This window comes from Martes martes (assembly GCF_963455335.1).
Source record: "Martes martes genome assembly, chromosome: 5".
Classification (NCBI taxonomy): domain Eukaryota; kingdom Metazoa; phylum Chordata; class Mammalia; order Carnivora; family Mustelidae; genus Martes; species Martes martes.
The window spans coordinates 58,967,775-58,991,175 of NC_137892.1; the positions used below are offsets into that span (position 1 = coordinate 58,967,775).

Below are 23,401 nucleotides of genomic sequence, written 5' to 3' on the forward strand. Positions count from 1 at the left end.
AACATAAAGTATATTATACACATGGAATAATTTGATCAAAATGGTCTCTGCCTATCTTGTGCAAAACCCTCCCAAATACATCAAAGGCACAGTTTGATCTTTCAATGCTAGAATTAGATAGAAATGCCTTAGAGGTACCTCTGAAAGGTGTTTGTTGGGGGTGGGGGGGCAAATACTGCTATAGGAATAGGATAAATCAAATTGATACTAAACAGTAACTTTTAACAGGAATGGGGACTTCTGCTAGTGATCCGGAGATAATTTGATAGACTTTTCAGCCAACTGCAGAGAATAAGCACAGGAAAAATCTAAGAAAACACTAACAGATGTCTCTACTATGACTAAGTCATCAAATACCCCTAAAAGTGTTTGATATACATGAAACAGAAGCAAGAGAAACATTTATATTTCTTTTATTCTCTATAAACAACTTAGTTCCAAGGAGCTTAAGAAGAGTTCAGAATTCATTCATCTAATACATAGTATACATATATAAATACATATTTATATAAAAGACCTCCTTTGCCATTGGTAAACAATGAACAATACCAATATAATTTGGACTTTGGATGGCTTGCTGGTTCATATGAGTTTTGTCTAGCATGTTAACATTTGAAGGTGATCAGGGGCAAGCTTTCTTCCCAATTAATGAGAAAGCCTTAACAATGTATGAAGTCCTAAAAAGCTGGAAATGAGTGGCAAAAATTCTGTACAAGTCAATTCCTTTAGCACAAATAGGGGTTGGTTTAGTAGAGTCAAGAACCCTATACTTTTCAACAGTTAAGCTTTCTGTTACAGAAAGCTGTGAATACATTTCTCCCTGTAGCTTGAATCAGATATTTAATGTTCATGAAATTATTAGAATCAAGTGCATTCAGTAACTGCCACCTACTCCATCTGAGAGGAAACGTGATGCAAATAGTTAGCTGACTGTGATGTTGGGTGCAAATGTTGCTAGGAGTTACTGGAGTTAATATTTTCATTAGGATTGTAACTAGAAAACTGACAACAACAGTGTAAAGCTGCACAGATTTTGAATGGTCTGCCTAAACCTTAATTCTTTCCCCCATAGGCTCTATTATTTTTAGTGTGCAATTCAGCAGAATGAGTGGTTTATCAGGCACACATACACCACATCTTAGAAGATAAGCCTGTATTTTGAATTCTCACTTGCTTCAGCCCATGCTTCTGGGTGACTGGAGATCACTTGGACACTGTTGATCACTCTCTTCAAAGTCTTCTTTGGGTGCCTCCCTCCCCCTAAAATGGCTACTTTTTTGAGAACATATGTGGTAGACATTTTGCTATGAGTTTTACACATATTATATTATTATATTATTTTATTACTATTATTACCTTCATTTTACTTATGAAGAAACCAAGGCTTGAGAGAGGTTAGTGACTTGACCAAATCACACAGACTTTGAGTTGATATTTTATCATATGACAACTAAAAAATAAGTCTCCTTAGTGGATCAAGTATTCCTTGATCAAATATTAACTCAATACCGATCAAAGGATATTTTACTTTCCAAAGCGATTTAAGTCATTAGGGCACTTAAGTTCTACCACATTTCTCATACATTATTTTACTAGCTATTACTATTTTAGGAGTAGAGGAGGATAGATAACAAAGGGTGTTTCTCTGAACACATTAAAGCTGAACAACTTCCCTAATTTTATTAAGCCATGAGATGACTATGGAAAATAACTCTGGTTTCCTGATCTTTTCTCCCAGTCTGCTCTCACCCAGGATTTACTCAGTCACATAAGCAATTAACAAAGTACAGGCTTGCCTATTAACAAAGCTAGTAAGAATATCAGAGTTAGAAGACATTTTGAAAAAAAAATGCATTTAATGATATGCTGGACATCTAGGAGGTAATAACGTTAAATTTATTTAAATTAAATGTTAAGGTAAAATTTTAAAAAATGAAATTATCAAAAAGTTCTACCATTCATTTCAAAACTCCGAATAATGACTTAATATATTGGCACCCAAAAACATGTTTTATATGGAATATGGTTATAGTATTTCTTATAAGGTTTAGAATTTACTTTAAAATACAATGCAATTAAATGTATGTTGTTCGTCAGGGTGAGAACCTAGCTCACCTAGTAGCTGCTAGCACCTACTCAAAAATGCACAACCCATTGAGCTGAAGGTCCTTTACGGGTTCTCTATTCTGTTCCATTGATTTATGTGTCTGTTTTTGTGCCAGTACCATACTGTCTTGATGATCACAGCTTTAAGTCCAGAATTGTGATGCCTCCAGCTTTGATCTCCTTTTTTAACATTCCTTTGGCTATTTGGGGTCTTTTCTAGTTCCATACAAAATTTAGGATTGTTTGTTCCAGCTCTGTGAAAAATGCTATCAAAATGATATTTTGATAGGGATTGTAATGAATGTGTAGATTGCTCTGGATAGATAGACATTTTTTTATTATGTTCAGTTAACACAGACATTTTAACAATATTTGTTCTTCTAATCCATGAGCATGGAATGTTTTTCCATTTCTTTGTGTCTTCCTCAATTTCTTTCACACGTGTTCTATAGTTTTCAGAGATCCTTTTCCTCTTTGGTTAGGTTTACTTCTAGGTATCTTACGGTTTTTGGCATAATTATAAATGGAAATCAATCCCTTGATTTCCCTTTCTTCTGCTTCATTACTAGTCTACAGAAATGCAACTGACTTCTGTATGTTGATTTTATATCCTGTGACTTTGCTGAACTCCTGTTACCAGTTCTGGCAATTTTTTAGTGGAGTCTTTTGGGCTTTCTATATAGAGTATCATGTCATCTGCAAAGACTGAAAGTTTGACTTGTTCTTTGCCGATTTGGATGCCTTTTATTTCTTTTTTAAATTTTTTTTTTAAGATTTTATTCATTTATATGACAAACAGAGATCACAAGTAGGCAGAGAGGCAGGCAGAGAGAGAAAGGAGGAAGCAGGCTCCCGGCTGAGCAGAGAGCCCGATGCGGGGCTCGATCCCAGTACCCTGGGATCACGACCTGAGCCGAAGGCAGAGGCCTAACCCACTGAGCCACCCAGGCGCCCCCTTTTATTTCTTTTTATTTGATTGCTGAGGCTAGAACTTCTAGTACTATACCGAACAACACTGGTAAGAATGAACATCCCTGTCATGTTCCTGACCTTAGGGGAAAAGATCTCAGTTCTTCTCCATTGAAGATGGTGTTTGCTGTGGGTCTTTCATACATGGCTTTTACAATGTTGAGGTATGTTCCCTCCATCCCTACATAATAGAGGGTTTTTATCAAGAAAGGATGCTGTATTTTGTCAAGTGCTTATATTCAACTAATCTTAGACAAAGGAATAAAGAATACCCAATGGAAAAAAACCAGTCTCTTCAATAACTGGTGTTAGGAAAATTGGACAGCCACGTGTAGAAGAATGAAACTGGACTACTTTCTTACACCATACACAAAAATAAACTCAAAATGGATGAAAGGTCTAATTGTGAGAAAGGAATCCATCAAAATCTTTGAGGAGAACACAGGCAGCAACCTCTTTGACCTCGGCCAGAGCAACTTCTTGCTAGACACATCTCCAAAGGCAAGGCAAACAAAGGCAAAAATGAACTACTTGGACTTCACCCAGATAAAAAGCTTCTGCACAGCAAAGGAAACATCAACAAAATCAAAAGACAGCGTACAAAATGGGAGAAGATATTTGTAAATTTCTTATCAGAGAAAGGGTTAGTATCTAAAATCCATAAAGAATTTATCAAACTCAACAACCAAAGAACAAATAATCCAGTCAAGAGACAGAAGACATGAACAGATATTTCTCCAAAGAAAACATACAAATGGCCAACAGTCAAATGAAAATTTTGCTCAACATCACTTGGCATCAGGAAAATACATATCAAAACCACAATAAGATACCACCTCACACCAGTCAGAATGGTTAAAATTAACAACATAAGAAACAACAGATGTTGGCAAGGATGTGGAGAAAGGGGAACCCTCTTACACTGTTAGTGGGAATGCAAGCTGGTGCAGCCACTCTGGAAAACAGTATGGAGGTCCCTCAAAAAGTTAAAAATAAAACTAACCTATGACCCAGCAACTGCACTACTGGTATTTATTCAAAGGATACAAAAATCATAATTCAGAGGGGCACAAACACCCCAATGTTTATAGAAGCAATGTCCAAAATAGATAAGATATGGGAAGAGCCCAGATGCCCATCAACAGATGAATGGATAAAGAAGATATAGTGTACACACACACACACACACACACACACACACACACACACACACAGAGGAATATTACTCAGCCATCAAAAAACTGAAATCTTGCTATTTGTCACAACATGGATGGAATGAGAGGGTATTATGCTATGTGAAATAAGTCAACCAGAAAAGACAATTATCATATGATCTCACTCGTATGTGGAATTTAAGAAACAAAACAGATGAACATGGGGGAAGGAAAGGAAAAATAAAATAAGATGAAAGAGAGGAAGACAAACCATAAGATACTCTAACTCTAGGAAACAATCTGACAGTTGCTAGAGGGGAAATAAATGGGGAACAGGGTGACTGGATGATGGGCATGAAGAAGAGCACTTAATGTAATGAGAACTGGGTGTTATATGCAACTGATGAATCACAAAATTCTACCCTTGAAACTAATAATACACTATGTATTAACTAAATTGAACTTACATAAAGAATTTTTTTAAAAATGCACAGCCCAGGAGCAGATTGTTGAGATTCTAAAAATAAAGTCCATACTTTTTTTTTTTTTTTTACTTATTTATTTGATAAACAGAGATCACAAGTAGTCAGAGAGGCAGGCAGAGAGAGAGGAGGAAGCAGGCTCCCCGCGGAGCAGAGAGCCCAATGCGGGGCTTGATCCCAGGACTGTGGGATCATGACCTGTGCCGAAGGCAGAGGCTTTAACACACTGAGACACCCAGGTGGCCCAAAGTCCATATTCTTGAGGGGGCTACTAAAAGCACTTTTGTTATTTATATATCAATGAATAATAGATAATTTATTAATTACTATAGTGAATGACAAAAATGTGTGTCTCTTAGTAAACACATGGCATGAAAACAAGCATGATGAATATTGCATATGGGCTCTCATAAGTGGAAATTAAATGTATTCCAGATATACAAATTGACTAAAATATTTTAGAGATACTCTCCACCATTTTACAAACGGGCTATAATCCACTGAGGTCTGTTTAATCTTGGAGATGATACCTTGTGCTAAATTTTGTATCCAGTCATGAACTCCAGACAATTAGTGGCCTGATGTCAGAAGAATCATCACTTCTGCCTCAGGAATCTTTTTATTTGCCAAAAGTGAACTTTTTATGTGACTGAGCTACCTAAAAAGACAGACAGCTGGAATATCTTCAAGTTTACAGAACAGGTTTATGAATTAGTTTGTACTTACTTATTAGTAAATATTAATTTGATAATTGTGTGTGGGGGAAACCCTAATCTGGTAATTTGTTATTATTATCCTCCTCATTCTAGCTTCTTGGTATCTACCACTATTTACCACAAAGAACCTAAAAGTTGTGTATAACCAAATATTTCAGGTCAGCTCACTGTACCATTTGTATTCCTTTCTCTTCACAATTATAGGGTAGCCTCTTTGAAACGTTGTTATGAGGAAAAAGGACTAGCATATAAGCTAATTACTATTTAAATTAAATTTATCTTTTTTGGCTTGTCTTTGTACTGTGGGAAAGAGGTTTTCTTTCAGTTTATTACATACATGTAGTAGCAAATTGTACAATAATAGATTCTCTTAATTCATAAATTCCCTTTAAAGAAAATTTTGATAATATTTATATAGACTTTAATAAAAAGGAAAAGGTTCCACCCTATCCTTTCCTCTCCACCCCTCAATGCCAGAAAACAGGAAAAAGAGGCACAAGTCCCATACCTGGTACCTAAGTATTAAATAGCTCATCTCAAGCAGTCCTCAAATTTCCACCCCTCCTACCTCTAACCTTTACTTGTGCTAATGTTTGGTCTTGTTTCATTTGGTCTTATGCTGGATACTTTATTTCTATTCTGATATTGGATCCCTTGAAAAATGATTCAGGGTCTCCAAACAAGCAAATCATTTTATATTTAGCAGAAGGGATCTGAAATCAATCTATATCTCTATCTGTATCTACGAAGTCAAACATGGGACTTCCAAATTGTCTATTATTTATAACCTTGCCTATTTTTAAGGGCAACAATCAAAGCTTTCACCTTCAAGTACTACATCCCATTTTTAAGGAAAAAAAAATCAATTCATATTAAGATTACCCAGTTGTACATACTCATTTTTCATATGAGAAAGAATCTGAAAAGAGTTGGAAAAGAATGGCAAATGTTCAAAGGATAATGAGAAGTAGTGTGGCCTAGCTGGCATAGCATTCATGAGAGAAAGATACAGAAAATGACTGGATAAGAATGGGCAGCAAGGAAGGAGGGAGAGGGAAAAAGAGACAGATATGCTAAATAAATTAGCATATTTACTATGCTAATAAATTAGCAACCTTTCAAATCTAGCCAGAAGACTATGAATTCAATATTGACTGGGTTTTATTTTTTTTTCCTGAGATTTCACCTCCAGAATTCTCAGTTTTTACTATTAGTCTCTGTCATGACAATGTGTCTTTCGCCATTTCCAGAATTTTTTTTTCTTTTAAAGAAAACAAAAGAGAAGAAAAAACTATTGCCAATGAACTTAACTAAGGCTGAAACACTGATGGGCAGAGCTGTGGGATGAATTTCAAGTTCTCATTAGGTTCACTGAATCTAGAAAATGGGGAATCTTTACACAAGCCTTGTTATTGTTAAAGGTGGCTCCACAGAAAGCCACACTTCTCATCTGACAGAAGAACTGCAGGAGTTTGGCGGTCGTATTTCAGACATGAGAGGCAGTGCTGGCTTCCCTGCATACCCTCAATGTCTCAATGTCCAGACAAAATGACACTGTTGGCTAAACTGTCAGCAATCTGCATAAATCCCATGAGTTAAACTACCTGGTAAACTATTGGCTCAACTAAGTGCTCCCTTCCAACAAGACCCACTTCGGTCATTGCAGTCATCCCTAGTAGTTGCAATCCACAGCAATCTCTCCTTTCTCTGTAAGGCTTACAGTCTTAACCACTCACTTCACACATACAGTCTTATTTTGTTATTCTCTTTTTATCTATATCTCTTTTTTCCTCAATTAGATCAAGGACTATGAACACCCTACAGCTAGAAGCTATGCTCTATACTTGGATATATAATGAGATTATAATTATATATAACATATAATTATATAATATAATAATGATTATAATGAGAAATAGGAAGACTTGAACTTTTTTCAAATGTATATTTTATTTTTTTAAAATCAAAACTTATTTACTTATGGCCTTCTAAATGAGGTGTAGAGAAAAGAAGAATCAGAAGACCTGGGTCTGGATCTCTAGTTCTGCCATTTACCCTGGACATATTACAGAATTTAAGTTCCTAAGATGAGAAACATATTTTAACCATGATATCTGCCATGATTACATAAGATAAAATGTTTTATAAATCATGGTGTCAGAAATATTTGATTTCAGCATGTAAGTATTATTAACAAAGTGTGTGTACCCTATAAAAGATCAAGCTGAGATGAATTTAGATTAATTTGAAGAACATTCAGGCTATCATCTACAGCTTAACAGACACATAAAAGTAAAACAACTAAAAAAAAAAAAACAAAAAACTCCAAGTAAGATGAATTCATGGTTTTCTAAACTCAAAATAACTCAACTTTCATGGAACTATTATGTGTTATGAATGTACAGTAGCCCATCTGCCATGGCTGTTTTTCACTGTTTTATTCATTTATTAATTTCACAAATGTTTTATGAAGTGTTTATGTTCAATGTCATTCTTTCTTATTTCAAAAGATATAAAATATAGAGAGGAAAACCCAAAATGCAAACCTTAAGATGCTACCCTAAGTAAATCCAAAAATTCAAAGAGAAAAACCCCCACTATTTTTTTCACCAGGGAAAACAACAAACTAATGACTTGGGCTCCTTCATGTTCTGTAGTTTGTCTTACTGACAGGTATAAAGATAAGCTGAAGAAGAAAAAAAAAAAAAAAGCTAAGATAAGGTAGGTCACACCATACTTCAGTGAGCAGTATCTTAAAGTGGGCTATCTGGAGGTAGGAAATTTCTAATCTGAGCAAACAAGCAAACATAATTTTCCCTCACGTTCATCAAAGAGACCTTTTTCAAATCTGTAATCAGATGCTACCCAGTTTTCACAATCTAATCTGAATGAATGATGACCACCTTGCACACAAGGTCAATGGTTTAACTTATTAATCAGCAATCACCAAGTAAACTGATAATTAACATCACACTAAACACTTAAGAGAGAGAGAGAGCGGGTGTGTGTGTGTGTGTGTGTGTGTGTATTCACATATACATATACATATACATATACATATACATATACATATACATATACTTTGCCAAAAGTGAGGCTCCTCTTTTAGCCAGCACAGCTGGAAGTGAGACTTAATGACAAATACCTACTGACATTAGGGTAACTTAAGAGGTCATCTTTGGAAATTCAATACTCTCAATGTCAGAGGCAGGGTGGACCACTAAAGATAAAGTACAGACTTTAAAGTATTCACAGCATTTAAGAAAAATTAATTTGAACATATTAAATATTATTCTGTACCTACAAAGCAATGTGATTTAAAAAAAATACTTTTTAAAAAATGTAATATCAAATGAATTCAATTCTTTAAATCTTCAGGATTTATTCATTCATTCATTCACTTATTCAAAACATATTGTTTTCTATGCATCAAGGACTACCTGGAAGACACCACCACCAGGTATTCAAAAAGTTTATAGCTGAGTAGAGCAGAAGGACACTACTATTTGCAAGAAAATCGTAAGTCACATAAGCAATTATAAAGGAACTAATGTGAAAGCTCTAAAGTAGGTGTAAATGTCCAACCTTTTATTTTTTTCCAAGTTAACCTGTGAAGCTTCAATATTTCCTTTCCATTATTAAGTACTAATTATAATTTGATTTCTTATCTTATTTTTCTTCATAAGGATATTTCTTTTGAAAGGATAATCATCAGTATCAGATGGCTCTGATGATTTCCCAAAAGAGAAAATTAAAAGGCCAGCTCACTCTGAGTGAACTGACAAGAAAAGACTGCATTTTAAAATTAAATATTAGGATCCTTAGGAGTGAACTCAAACAGCACTTCTTTTCTTTTTAAAGATTTTTAAAAATTTATTTGAGAGAGAGAGCAGAGCGAGAGAGCGAGCATACAAGTTGGTGGGGAGGAGCAGAAACAGAGGGAGAAAAAGGCTCCCCACTTGAGCAGAGAGCTTGACACGGGGCTCAATCCCAGACCCTGGGATCACAACCTGAGCTGAAGGCAGACGCTTAACAGACTGAGCCACCCAGATGCCCCTCAAATAGCATTTCTAAATTGAAACTACACTGTGACCTATTTAATACTCCTTTATATGGCCCCACAACATCCTTAGATTTCATCATACTGTAATAATTTATTTAATATTTATAAGTTCCATGAAGGCAGGGGCTGCATAAATCTTATTCACTATTGGTACAAGACAGACTAGTTTGATCTCTAAACACACTGTAACCCATCAATAAATATTAGTTGAGGGGCGCCTGGGTGGCTCAGTGGGTTAAAGCCTCTGCCTTCGGCTCAGGTCATGATCCCAGGGTCCTGGGATCGGCCCGCATCGGGCTCTCTGCTCAGCAGGGAGCCTGCTTCCTCCTCTCTCTCTGCCTGCCTCTCTGCCTACTTGTAATCTCTGTCTGTCAGATAAATAAATAAATAATCTTTAAAATAAATAAATAAATAAATAAATATTAGTTGATTCATACAAATGCTTAAATACTAACAATGTTAACAAAAAACTTCTTAAAAATTATTTCAAATCTGTGTAAAACCCTATACCACTGATTAGCTATGCTTGCTGCTGCCAGACCAGTTAACACTAAGAAAAGAAAAATATCAGTGAGGAAAAGCAGTTTATGAAAGAACAACATTAGCCTTCAATTTATATCATTTTGTAGTTAAAAATAACAAACACTGGAAAGCAATTTTAATGGTTAATGAGTCTTCAGAAAACAAAACTACAATTTTTCAGCTTTCACCAGCTTTGTAAAGCAGCTCTGCCTGTGACCTATGTCATGAAATGTTTGGACTCAACATAAAGCTTTCATTGTTGTACATGAGTCAGGTATGGTTTTCCATCAATGGATGGCAATTTTTGGCATTTTCTTCATAGAGATTGAAAGGTTTTGAAATTTTCATTTCTTTTTTTATTTGGATCAACTTTTAATAAAACCTAGACTTTTTACAGAGTTTAGGATTTCCTTGAACTGGCAAGAACTTTGAAAAAAAATAAGACAACGAATGAAATATAAACCTGTTTTACAGAAATAATATAAGAAATCTTTCAGTTTTGTTTTGTCTTAAATAATGTATTACCGGCATATTATCTACAGTGACTCTGGGTTAACTGATTAGAACTAGGACAAGACAACTAGTTTAGCAAGTCAAAATAAGAACAGGATGAGAGCGGCAAAAATGAAATGTTGCATAATTAAATGGTAAAATGGGTAGATAAGAATCACTAAACTAAATCACAGACCCTCACTTTAAAGATTAACAGGGGTAAGAAGGATTTGACTGAGTTTATGTGACCTGATGTACTTCTCTACTTCATTTTGCCAATATCTGTTCAATCGTAGGAAATTCTAGAATACTTTTGATACATTAAGAAAAAGTATTCTATTTGCACTTCCTTAAATTCCTTTATAATAAGGTTAATGCCTTTTTGATGTAATTTAGCCAGTTCATAGTGGTTCTCTAGAAAGGCAAATATGAGGCTAAATTTCAGAGGCTTCCCTTGAAAACTGTGCAAAGATTGTCAAAAAGATCCATGCTGCTAGATGGGTCCCAACTAGCCTTCAAACCAAACGTGATTAAAGCAATACTTTAACTAAGGATTGAAAAAAAAAATCCCCTGCCAAACAAATAACTAAGTTAATGTTTATACTGAGTTAACAAAATACTGCAGAATGATCCTACACGTTACCATTAATCCCTGACAAAATGACTACAAGCAATTCTGTGAGAGTTTTTATTGTAATCTATAAAATTAGGTGTGGAGAAGCGAGACCATATAGTTACTTTTGGTATAAAAAAATGCCCTGAAATAAATGGTGCAGGGAAAATGGGATAGCTACACGTAGAAGAATGAAACTGGACCACTTTTTAACACCATACACAAAAATAAACTCAAAATAGATTAAAGACCTAGATGTGAGATCTGAAAGCACAAAAATCCTAGAGGAGAACACAGGCAGGAATTTCTCTGACATCAGTTGTAGCAACATTTTTCTACATACATCTTCTAAGGCTAGGAAACAAAAGCAAAAATAGACTATTTGGATTAAAACAACATAAAAAGCTTTTGCACAGCAAAGGAAACCATCAATAAAACAAAGACAACCTACTGTATAGCAGAAAATATTCACAAATGATATATCCAATAAAGGGGTTAATATCCAAAATATATAAACAACTTACACAATTCAACACCAAAAAAACCCAAACAATCTAATTTAAAAATGGACAGAAGGCCTGAGCAGACATTTTCCCAAGGACATAAAGATGGCCAACAGACACATGAAAAGATGCTCAACATCATTTATCATCAGGGAAATGCAAATCAAAACCACAATGAGGTATCACCTCACACCTGTTAGAATGGCTAAAATCAAATGACAAGAAACAGCAAGTATCAGCATGAATGTGGAGAAAAAGGAACTTTTGTGCACTGCTAGTGGGAATGTAAGTTGGTGTAGCCACTGTGGAAAACAACATAGAGGCTCTTCAAAAAAATGAAAATAGAAACTCCATGCAATCTAATAATTCCACTACCGGGTATTCACCCAAAGAAAATGAAAACATTAATTATAAAAGATACATGTATGCTTATGTTTATTGCAGCATTATCTCCAACAGCCAATATATGGAAGTAAACTAAGAGTCCATCTACAGACAAATGAATAAGGAAAATGTGGGGGGTGTGTGTGTATGTGTGTAACAGAATTATTACACAGCCATAAAAAAAGGATGAATTGGTGCCACTTGGGACAACATGGATGGACCTGAAGGATGTTATGCTAAGTGAAGTAACTCAGACAGAGAAAGACAAATACCATAGAATTCCACTCATAAGTGGAATCTAAACAACAACAACAAATGAATAAACAAACAAAAAGCAGAATCAAACCTAGATACAGAGAAGACTTGCCAGAGGGGAGGTGGGTGGGAGTTAGGCAAAATGGGTGAAGGGGAGAGGAAGATATAGGCTTCCAGTTAAGGAATGAATAAGCCACAAGAATAAAAAGTACAGTGGAAGGAATATGATCAATGATACTGTAAAAGAATGTATGGGGACAGATGATAGCTACACTAGTGGTGAGCACAGAAATAATGTATAAACTTGTCAAATCACTATGCTGTACACCTAAACCTAATGTACACACTGGACATCAAAGAGACTCAAACAAAGAGCCCTAATTCTGTAATTCATTATCCTTTTTAAAAATTATTATCTTGTATTATCTGAATTTGAGAAGAAAAACTAAATGCACTCTAAGGCCATTTTAGCCACTTTTACTAAGTTAGTATTAGATTAAATGTCTTGCCCAAGAGGGGAGAGTCAAGATGGCAGAGAAGTAGCAGACTGAGATAACATCAGATCACAGGAGTTCAGCTAGTTAGTTATCAAGCCATTCCAAACACCTATAAACCCAACAGGAGATCAAAGAGAAGAAGAGCAGCAATTCTAGAAACAGAAAATCAACCACTTTCTGAATGGTAGGCCCTGCGGAGAAGTGAATCTGAAGCGACTGGAAGATAGACCGCAGGGGAAGGGGCCGGCTCCCGGCAAGCAGTGGAACAATGGAGCACAAAATCCAAACTTTTAGAAGTCTGCTCCACTGAGGGACGTTACTCCAGAGCCTAAACGGAGGTGGAGTCCTCGAGGGGACAGTGTGGTCCCAGGACCTGCAGGGTGACAGAAGGATTGGGGGCGCCTGAGTGTGGCAGAGCTCGCAGGTATCAGAGTGGGGAAGCTGACTATAGGGACGGAGTGGAGAAGTGAGCTCTCAGCTCAGGGTTACCTTAAACTGTGATCTGTGGCACAGTCGGACCACAACTCTTTGAGCAGGGACCTGACAAGTGGAAGATCGAGACCCAAAAGAGCACCACAACAGGAATCAGCTGGGTTTGGAGACTCCAAACGGGGCTGTGTGCCAGAGACAGAAACGCTCGGTCACAGGCCGGGTGAGCTAGAAGTGTGGCCAGGGACCAGTGAGATGGGAGTAACTGACCACTTTTCTCCAAGGGCACACTGAGGAGTAGGGCCTCGAGCCATCGGCTCCTCCAGGCTGGAGACTGGGAGGCTTACATTTCATTCCAGTCCTCCAGAGCTCTACGGAAAACGATCGGGGAACAAAAGCTCCAGAGTGAACCCAAGCAGATTATTTAGCCCCTGGCAAGGCGGCGCAATTCTGCCTAGGTCAAAGACATTTGAGAATCACTATATCAGGTCCCCCCTCCAGAAGATCAGCAAGAACATCCAGCCAAGACTAAGTTCACTGATCAAGGAGAACAGCAGGAGGAGGGGAAAGCAAAGTGGAATTAATGGCTTTCTTCCCATGATTTGTTAGTCCTGCAAGTTAATTAAATTTTTTTTAAATTTTCTTTCTTATTCTAATTTTTTAACTTACCGCTTTCCTCTTTTTAAAGTTTTTTAACTAGTTTATCTTAACAATACCTTTCTAAAAAAGAATTTTTTTAAAACCTTCATTATTATAGTTATATTTTATTGTTCATTGTATCTAACATTATTTTGTGTGTACACATAGGGTTTTTTTTTGGTTTTTTTTTTTTTTTTATAAATTTTGGGATACAATTTCTTCTAATAGATCAAAATATACCCTAAATCTAGCTCAGGGATTGGTTCTCGTCTCCAGCCTGATCAAATTCCCTCCACTTCCTTTTTCTTTATTTTTCCAACAAACTTATGAATTCTTTTTTTAGAATTGTTTTAAAATTTTAATCTTTATAGTCATATTCTATCCCTTCATCGTGTTTACCCTTATTTTTGTATATATATAAGTTTTTCTTTCTTTAAAATTTTGGGAGGTAGTTGGTAATTTCTTCTAAGAAACCAAAATACACCCAAAATCAAGTGGGTGGCTCTGTTCTACTCTACAGTCTAATATATATATATATGTGTGTGTGTATATATATATATATATATATATATATACACACACACATATATATATATATATATATTTTTTTTTTTTTAAATTAAAAAATTTTAAAAATTCTTTTCCCCCCTTTCTTTCACCCTCGATTTGGGGTCTCTTCTGTATTCGTTAGTGTACATTTTTCTGAGGTCATTGACACACTTTTAGTATTTTATTCTTTCATCATACATTCTAATCTGGATATAATAACAATACAGAAAAACTCATCACAAAAAAAAGAACAAGAGGCAGTACCGAAGGCTAGGGACCTAATCGATACAGACATTAGTTAAATGTCAGATCTAGAGTTCAGAATGATGATTCTCAAGGTGCTAGCTGGGCTCAAAAAAGGCATGGAAGATATTAGAGAAACCTTGACTGGAGAAAAAAAGCCCTTTCTGGAGAAATAAAAGAACTAAAATCTAACCAAGTTGAAATCAAAAAAGCTATTAATGAGGTGCAATAAAAAAAAGGAGGCTCTTACTGCTAGGATAAATGAGGCAGAAGAGAGAATTAGTGAAATAGAACACCAAATGATGGAGAATAAAGAAGCTGAGCAAAAAAGAGACAAACAACTACTGGAACACGAGGGGAGAATTCAAGAGATAAGTGATACCGTAAGATGAAGCAATATTAGAATAATTGGGATTCCAGAAGAAGAAGAAAGAGAAAGGGGGGCAGAAGGTATATTGGAGCGATTTATAGTAGAATTTCCCTAATATGGAAAGGGAAGAAGGATCAAAATCCAGGTGGCTCAGAGAACCCACCTCAAAACCAGTAAGAATAGGTCCACATCCCGCCATCTACTAGCAAAGTTTACAAGACTTAGTGACAAAGAAAATCCTGAAAGCAGCCCGGGACAAGAAGTCTGTAACATACAATGGTAAAAATATTAGATTTGCAGCAGACTTATCCATGGAGACCTGGCAGGCCAGAAAGAACTGGCAGGATATATTCAGAGCACTAAAGGAGAAAAACATGCAGCCAAGAATGCTATATCCAGCTAAGCTATCACTGAAAATAGAAGGAGAGATAAAAAGCTTCCAGGACAAACAAAAACTAAAAGAATTTGTAAACACCAAACCAGCCCTACAGGAAATATTGAAAGGGGTCCTCTAAGCAAAGACAGAGCCTAAAAGTAACAGACCAGAAAGGAAAAGAGACAATATACAGTAACAGTCATCTTTCAGGCAATAAAATGGCACTAAATTCATATCTTTCAATAGTTACCCTGAATGTAAATGGGCTCAATGCCCCAATCAAAAGACACAGGGGATCAGAATGGATAAAACACCAAAACCCAGGAGCGCCTGGCTGGCTCAGTGGGTTAAAGCCTCTGCCTTTGGCTCAGGTCATGTTCTCAGGGTCCTGGGATTGAGCCCCACATCGGGCTCTCTGCTCAGAGGGGAGCCTGCTTCCCCCCTCTCTTTCTCTGCCTGCCTCTCTGCCTGCTGTGATCTCTGTCTGTCAAATAAATAAATAAAATCTTAAAAAAAAAAAACCCATTCACATGCTGTCTACAAGAAACTCATTTTAGACACAAAGACACCTCCAGATTTAAAGTGGGGGGGGGGGGAGGGACAATTTACCATGCTAACAGACATCAAAAAGAAAGCTGGGGTGGCAATCCTTATACCAGATAAATTAGATTTTAAGCCAAAGACTATACTAAGAGATGAGGAAGGACACTATATCATACTTAAAGGATCTGTCCAGCAAGAAGATCTAACACTTTTAAATATCTACGCCCCTAACATGGGAGCAGCCAATTATATAAGCCAATTAAAAACAAAATCAAAGAAATACATCAACAATAATACAATAACAGTAGGGGACTTCAACAACCCCTGTACTGAAATGGACAGATCATCTATTCAAAAGATCAAGGAAATAAAGGCCTGAAATGACACAAGGACCAGATGGAAATCACAGATATATTCAGAACATTCCATCCCAAAGCAACAGAATACACATTCTTCTCTACTGCACATGGACATTCTCCAGAATAGATCACATCCTGGGTCACAAATCAGGCCTCAACTGGTACCAAAAGATTGGGATCATTCTCTGCATATTTTCAGACCACAATGTTCTGAAGCTAGAACTCAATCACAAGAGGAAAGTTGGAAAGAACTCAAATACATGGAGGCTAAAGAGCATCCTACTAAAGAATGAATGGGTTAACCAGGAAATTAAAGAAGAATTGAAAAAATTCGTGGAAACAAATGATAATGAAAACACAACGGTTCAAAATCTGTGGGATACAGCAAAGGCAGTCCTAAGAGGAAAGTATAGAGCGAAACAAGCCTTTCTCAAGAAAAAAGAAAGGTCTCAAATACACAACCTAACCCTACACCTAAAGGAGCTGGAGAAAGAACAGCCAAGAAAGCCTAAACCCAGTAGGAGGAGAGAAATCATAAAGATCAGAGCAGAAATCAATTAAACAGGAACCAAAAGAACAGTAGAATAAATCAACAAAACTGGGAGGTAATTCTTTGAAAGAATTAATAAGATTGATAAACCTCTGGCCAAACTTATCAAAAAGAAAAGAGAAAGGACCCAAATTAATAAAATCATGAATGAAAGAGGAGAGACCACAACCACCAATACCAAAGAAATACAAGCAATTTTAAGAACATATTATAAGCAATGATTCGCCAGCAAATTTGACAATATGGAAGAAATGGATGCATTCCTAGAGACGTAAAAACTACCAAAACTGAACCAGGAAGAAATAGAAAACCTGAACGGACCCATAACCAGTAAGGAGATTGAAGCAGTCATCAAAAATCTTCCAACAAACAAGAGCCCAGGGCCAGACGGCTTCCCGGGGAAATTCTACCAAACATTTATTTTATTTTTTTTTAAGATTTTTAATTTATTTATTTGACAGAGAGAGATCACAAGTAGGCAGAGAGGCAGGCAGTGGGGGTGGGGGTGGGGGTGGGGAGGAGCAGGATCCCTGCTGTGCAGAGAGCAGGATGTGGGACTCGATTCCAGGACCCTGAGATCATGACCCGAGCCAAAGTCAGAGGCTTAACCCACTGAGCCACCCAGGCACCCCTCTACCAGACATTTAAAGAAGAATTAATACCTATTCTCCTGAAACTGTTCTAAAAAATAGAAGTGGAAGGAAAACTTCCAAACTCCAAAACTTCCAAGCATTACCTTGACCCCCAAACCAGACAAAGACCCCATCAAAAAAGAGAATTACAGACCAATATCCTTGATGAACACGAATGTGAAAATTCTCACCAAAATATTAGTCAATAGGATCCAACAGTACATTAAAAGGATTATTCACCACGACCAAGCGGGATTTATTCCAGGGCTCAAGGTTGGTTCAACATCTGCAAACCAATCAATGTGATACAATACATACAAAGTACAGCATCCTTTCTTGATCAAAACTCTTCACAGTGTAGGGATGGAGGTACATACCTCAATATCATCAAAGCCATCTATGAAAAACCCACAGCGAATATTATTCTCAATGGAGAAAAACTGAGAGCTTTTCCACTAAGGTCAGGAACATGGCAGGGATGTCCATTATCACCACTGTTATTCAAAATAGTAATAGAAGTCCTAGCCTCAGCAATCAGACAACAAAAAGAAATTAAAGGCATCCAAATCGGCAAAGAAGAAGTCAAACTATCACTCTTTGCAGATGATATGATACTTTATGTGGAAAATCCAAAAGACTCCACTCCAAATCTGCTAGAACTTGTACAGGAATTCAGTGAAGTGTCAGGATATAAAATCAATGCACAGAAATCAGTTGCATTTTTATACACCAACAAGAAGACAGAAGAAAGAAATTAAGGAGTCAATCCCATTTACAATTGCACCCAAAAACATAAGATACCTAGGAATAAACCTAACCAAAGAGGCAAAGAATCTGTACTCAGAAAACTATAAAGTACTCATGAAAGAAATTGAGGAAGACACAAAGAAATGGAAAAATGTTCCATACTCATGGATTGGAAGAACAAATATTGCAAAAATGTCTCTGCTACCTAAAGCAATCTACATGCTTAATGCAGTATCTACCAAAATACCATCAATTTTTTTTCAAAGAAATGGAACAAATAATCCTAAAATTTATATGGAACTAGAAAAGACCTCGAATAGCCAGAGGAATGTTGAAAAAGAAAACCAAAGTTGGTGGCAACACAATTCCAGACTTCAAGCTCTATTACAAAGCTGTCATCATCAGGACAGTATGGTACTGGCACAAAAACAGATACATACATCAATGGGACAGAACAGAGAGCCCAGAAATAGACCCTGAACTCTATGGTCAACTAATCTTTGACAAAGCAGAAAAGAATGTCCATTGGAAAAAAGACTGTCTCTTCAACAAATGGTGTTGGCAAAATTGGACAGCCACATGCAGAAAAATGAAACTGGACCATTTCCTTACACCACACACAAAAATAGACTCAAAATGGATGAAAGACCTCAATGTGAGAAAGGAATCCATCAAAATCCTTGAGGAGAACACAGGCAGCAAACTCTTCGACCTTAGCCACAGCAATTTCTTCCTAGAAACATCGCCAAAGGCAAGGGAAGCAGGCAAAAATGAACTACTGGGACTTCATCAAGATCAAACGCTTTTACACAGCAAAGGAGACAGTCAACAAAACCAAAAGACAATTGACAGAATGGGAGAAGATATTCGCAAATGACATGTCAGATAAAGGGCTAGTATCCAAAATCTATAAAGAACTTATCAAACTCAACACCCAAAGAACAAATAATCCAATCAAGAAATGGACAGAGGGCGTGAACAGACATTTCTGCAAAGAAGACATCCAGATGGCCAACAGACACATGAAAAAGTGCTCCATATCACTCAGCATCATGGAAATACAAATCAAAACCACAATCAGATACCACCTCACACCAGTCAGAATGGCTAAAATTAACACGTCAGGCTGGCAAGGATGTGGAGAAAGGGGAACCCTCCTACACTGTTGGGAATGCAAGCTGGTGCAGCCACTCTGGAAAATAGAGCTACACTACAACCCAGCAATTGCACTACCGGGTATTTAACCTAAAGATACAAATGTAGTGATCCGAAGGGGCATGTGCACCCAAATGTTTAGAGCAGCAATGTCCACAATAGCCAAACTATGGCAAGAACCTAGACGGCCATCAACAGATGAATGGATAAAAATGTGGTATATATAAACAATGGCATACTACCCAGCCATTAAAAGAAATGAAATCTTGCCATTTGCAATGACATGGATGGAACTAGAAGGTATTATGCTGAACAAAATAAGTCAATCAGAGAAAGACAATTATCATATGATCTCCCTGATATGAGGAATTTGAGAGGCAGACTGGGGGGGTTTCGTGGGTAGGGAAGGAAAAAATGAAACAAGATGGGATCGGGAGGGAGACAAACCATAAGAGACTCCTAATCTCACAAAACAAACTGAGTGTTGCGGGGGGGAGGGGATATGAAGAGGGTGGTTGGGTTATGGATATTGGGGAAAGTATATGCTATGGTTGAGTGCTGTGAAGTATGTAAGTTTGATGATTTACAGTCCTGTGCCCCTGGGGCAAATACTACATTACATATTAATTTAAAAAATATTAAATTTAAAAAAATGTCTTGCCCAAATGAGAAACTTTCTTTTTTTTTTCAGAAATTTCATTTCCAAACATCCACATTTTTCTTTACATTATACCTTTATTCTTAATGGGCAAGTTAAGGATTTTTTTTTAATAGATTTTTAAATTTTTCAATAAAAATCCTGTAAAGGGGGCGCCTGGGTGGCTCAGTGGGTTAAAGCCTCTGCCTTCGCTCAGGTCATGATCCCAGGGTGCTGGGATCGAGCCCCGCATCAGGCTCTCTGCTCAGCGGGGAGCCTGCTTCCCTTCCTCTCTCTCTGCCTGCCTCTCTGTCTACTTGTGATCTCTGTCTGTCAAATAAATAAATAAATAAATTTTTAAAAATAAAAAATAAAAAAAATAAAAATCCTGTAAAGTTTTTATTCCAAGACAAATAATTACATATGCTTTTGCCCTAATAATCAAAACTAGACAAACAACAGCGAAATAATTTTAAGCACTGATTTGACAGACAGTAACACTGGGAAATTTATTACAGCTTATTATAAAGGTATACCCTTTACATTAGGTTTTCTATATGAAGCTTGTTTGGCAAGCTTCAGAATCACTCTTAGCAATCACTGTTGGCAATGTCTTATCTTCTCATTTACAGCATGCTGTCTTAGTAATGTGCAATCTCAGGACAAAGCCTTTATAATGCCACTACCCCATAACTTGCCAAAAGCCAAACTGGGAATCATTTTTGATGCCTTCCCAAACCTCATGTTGCACATTCAATCAGCACTCTCCAAAAGGCTTAAGCTCTCCAATAATTCTCTGCATCCACAGTATTTCCATAATCCCTTCCCTAGATTATTGCTATAGCTTTTAAATAGCTAAAACAGTTACATATAGGAGAATTCGTCTTAAACTGCAAATCTGGTCAAATCATGTCTTTGTTCACTATCTTGAAGACAAAGGTAAAACTCACTAATGCACTTTAACAGCTTTCTTTTCCTGATTCAACTTACTTTTACAGCCTTACTAAATTTTGTTTGATATATCATTCTCTCTCTCTCTCTCTCTCTCCTCTTGGACTTTGCACATATGATTTTCTTCCAGTTATAGTGTTCTACCACCTACGACTCAACTGGCTAACTTTCACCCATCTTTGTTATCTTAGTAAAGATTTCACTATGTCAGGAAGCCTTAGGGGTCTTGGTTAGATGTCCCTCCTCTGTGCTGCCATAGCATCTTTTCCTAATCGTATAACTGCAGTATAAGTCACAGACTTAGAAAAATGGAGTATGGAAAACTGTTCTGGATCTCCTAGGGAATAATATACACAGTGAGGTTGAATCTTACTGTAAAGTCAGTGCTTGTGGCAAACAATCACAATTAATCAAAACTATCTTTGAAAATTCCTTAGATTTCCCATTAAATACAGTAATACATAGTGTATATAATTCTGTAGTATGATAATACTCAGGCCTAAATATTTCATGACTACTACTGTGTACAGTTTTACAGAAAAATTGTACTTTGAAAAAAAATTACTCAAAGCCTTCAATAACTTAACCACATCATCAATATAGGAAGATTTTACTTGGCCTTCCCAATTTAATGTCATTATTTTAATATTCTGTGGAAGATGTATCAGTTCCTCTAATGCTTCCTTAGTCAGATTTCCCTATGGTTCCCAATTAATTTTTCATTGTTTTCTTTCCTGGATGAGGATATCACCTTATACTTGCTTGGCTACCTAAATAGTGCTTACCATTTCTTTGTCAATAGCTCCACATCTTAAAGTTACTCATACTTATTCATAAGTTTTTCCTACTGATATTAACTCCTGTCAGGCTTGATTTCATCCATTACCAGTGGTCATTAAGTGGAATAGTAGGCAAGTGAAAGAATTATTTAAAAATATAAATTTATTCATCCCTGGTAAAATTTATATTTACCTAGAAAATACAGTTAACTAAGGTTCAATTAAGTATGTATGTGTATAAAATACACACATACATGTATATAATCCTATTCCACTATAATTTATAAATGACTGGTAAGTCCAAATTTCAATTTGAAGGTATTTTAATCATGAAATGGGAAGTGGGGATATCATAGCATAGTAACCTCACAGAGTTATTTATCTCACTCTCCCTAAAATTCATAAAATAAGATTTTTCACATATGCATTTACTGGAATGCCTAGACATGAATTAAAATGGACAAACTGCTACTATAAAGGGCTAGAATTTTTTAGGCATTATAATTTTGAATAAAATGAAAAAAAAAAAGATAAAACTACTGACACAAGAAACATTTTTCCAATGAAGTAGATGCTACTGGCATCACCACATTTTGATATTTGTAATTATTCCATAATAAACTGCCATTTAGAAAAAATGGTCCATCTTATTGTCCAGTATATTGTAGGAATTCAAAATATTATTTTTCAACAAAAATAGCAGCAAGGAAAATTCTGAAGATTTTATAAGTAAAATCTAAAACAGAGCAAAATTTTTACAGTTAAATACAAACCTGAACAAAAATAACAATAGTTTGGCCTATTTATCCATAAACAAAACTTAAAAAAAAAGAAGCCTGTAACATTCATTATAAAGCAAACAATGAATTCAAAACCTAGGATATTACATTAGAGTTGGCATTTAAAATGCCCTTGTGGAGAATATTCTGACCTTGTACAAAGGAGTATATTATTTGCAAATAATGGTTACCAGGTATCTTAGCCAAAAAATAAGCAATACAGGGGAAGTTATCATAACACAGCTGGGAAAATACAGAAGCAGAAAGAAAAGTCTATATGTGTGCTACTGTTCGTCTAGACCGATAAATAGACCTATACATATATATATAAAAATAAAAGTTTGTAAGTGCTCTAATTAAAAGTGAGAGGTATTATTCCTAACAAACGCCAAACATATGGGAAAAAATAACTGAGAAAAAAACTAGGATATATGACTTGATAAGAGAAAATACAGACACACGAGGGTAAGAGAAAGAGACCTTCAAGAATCAGTATTCAACAGACAATAACACACTTCCTGTAGGTCACAGAATTGTTGTGGATGTCTACACAAAGTGCTTTAAACTCACTGTCTACATAATTGCCACTGGATTTATTTGACCAATTTGAATTGCAGAGGAAGAAGATAAATTTAATGAGGTCATAAATCATTTGAGTTAAAGCTGATGTTATTTTCTTAGAGTAGCATCAGCATAAAATTTTTGCTTAACCTACTGATTCAGGTACTGATTCAAGAGAAACAAAAAAGAATACCTACATTCTTCTGGATATCATCTTTGATGCCAACTGTAATAGTTTAGATACCTGTACTTTATAAAATATTATAAAACTACCCTTTAAAAAATTAATAGACACAATCTTTACCATAAAGGGATAATAATCCAAAAACAACAATTAAATGGAAAA

At 36.1% G+C, this 23,401-nt stretch overlaps 1 protein-coding gene across 2 annotated transcripts in view; it reads right to left on the reverse strand.

Moving 5' to 3' along the window:
- XRCC4 (X-ray repair cross complementing 4) overlaps positions 1-23,401 on the reverse strand; it is a 251,614-nt gene that overhangs the window by 97,661 nt on the left and 130,552 nt on the right. The window lies entirely within an intron of this gene.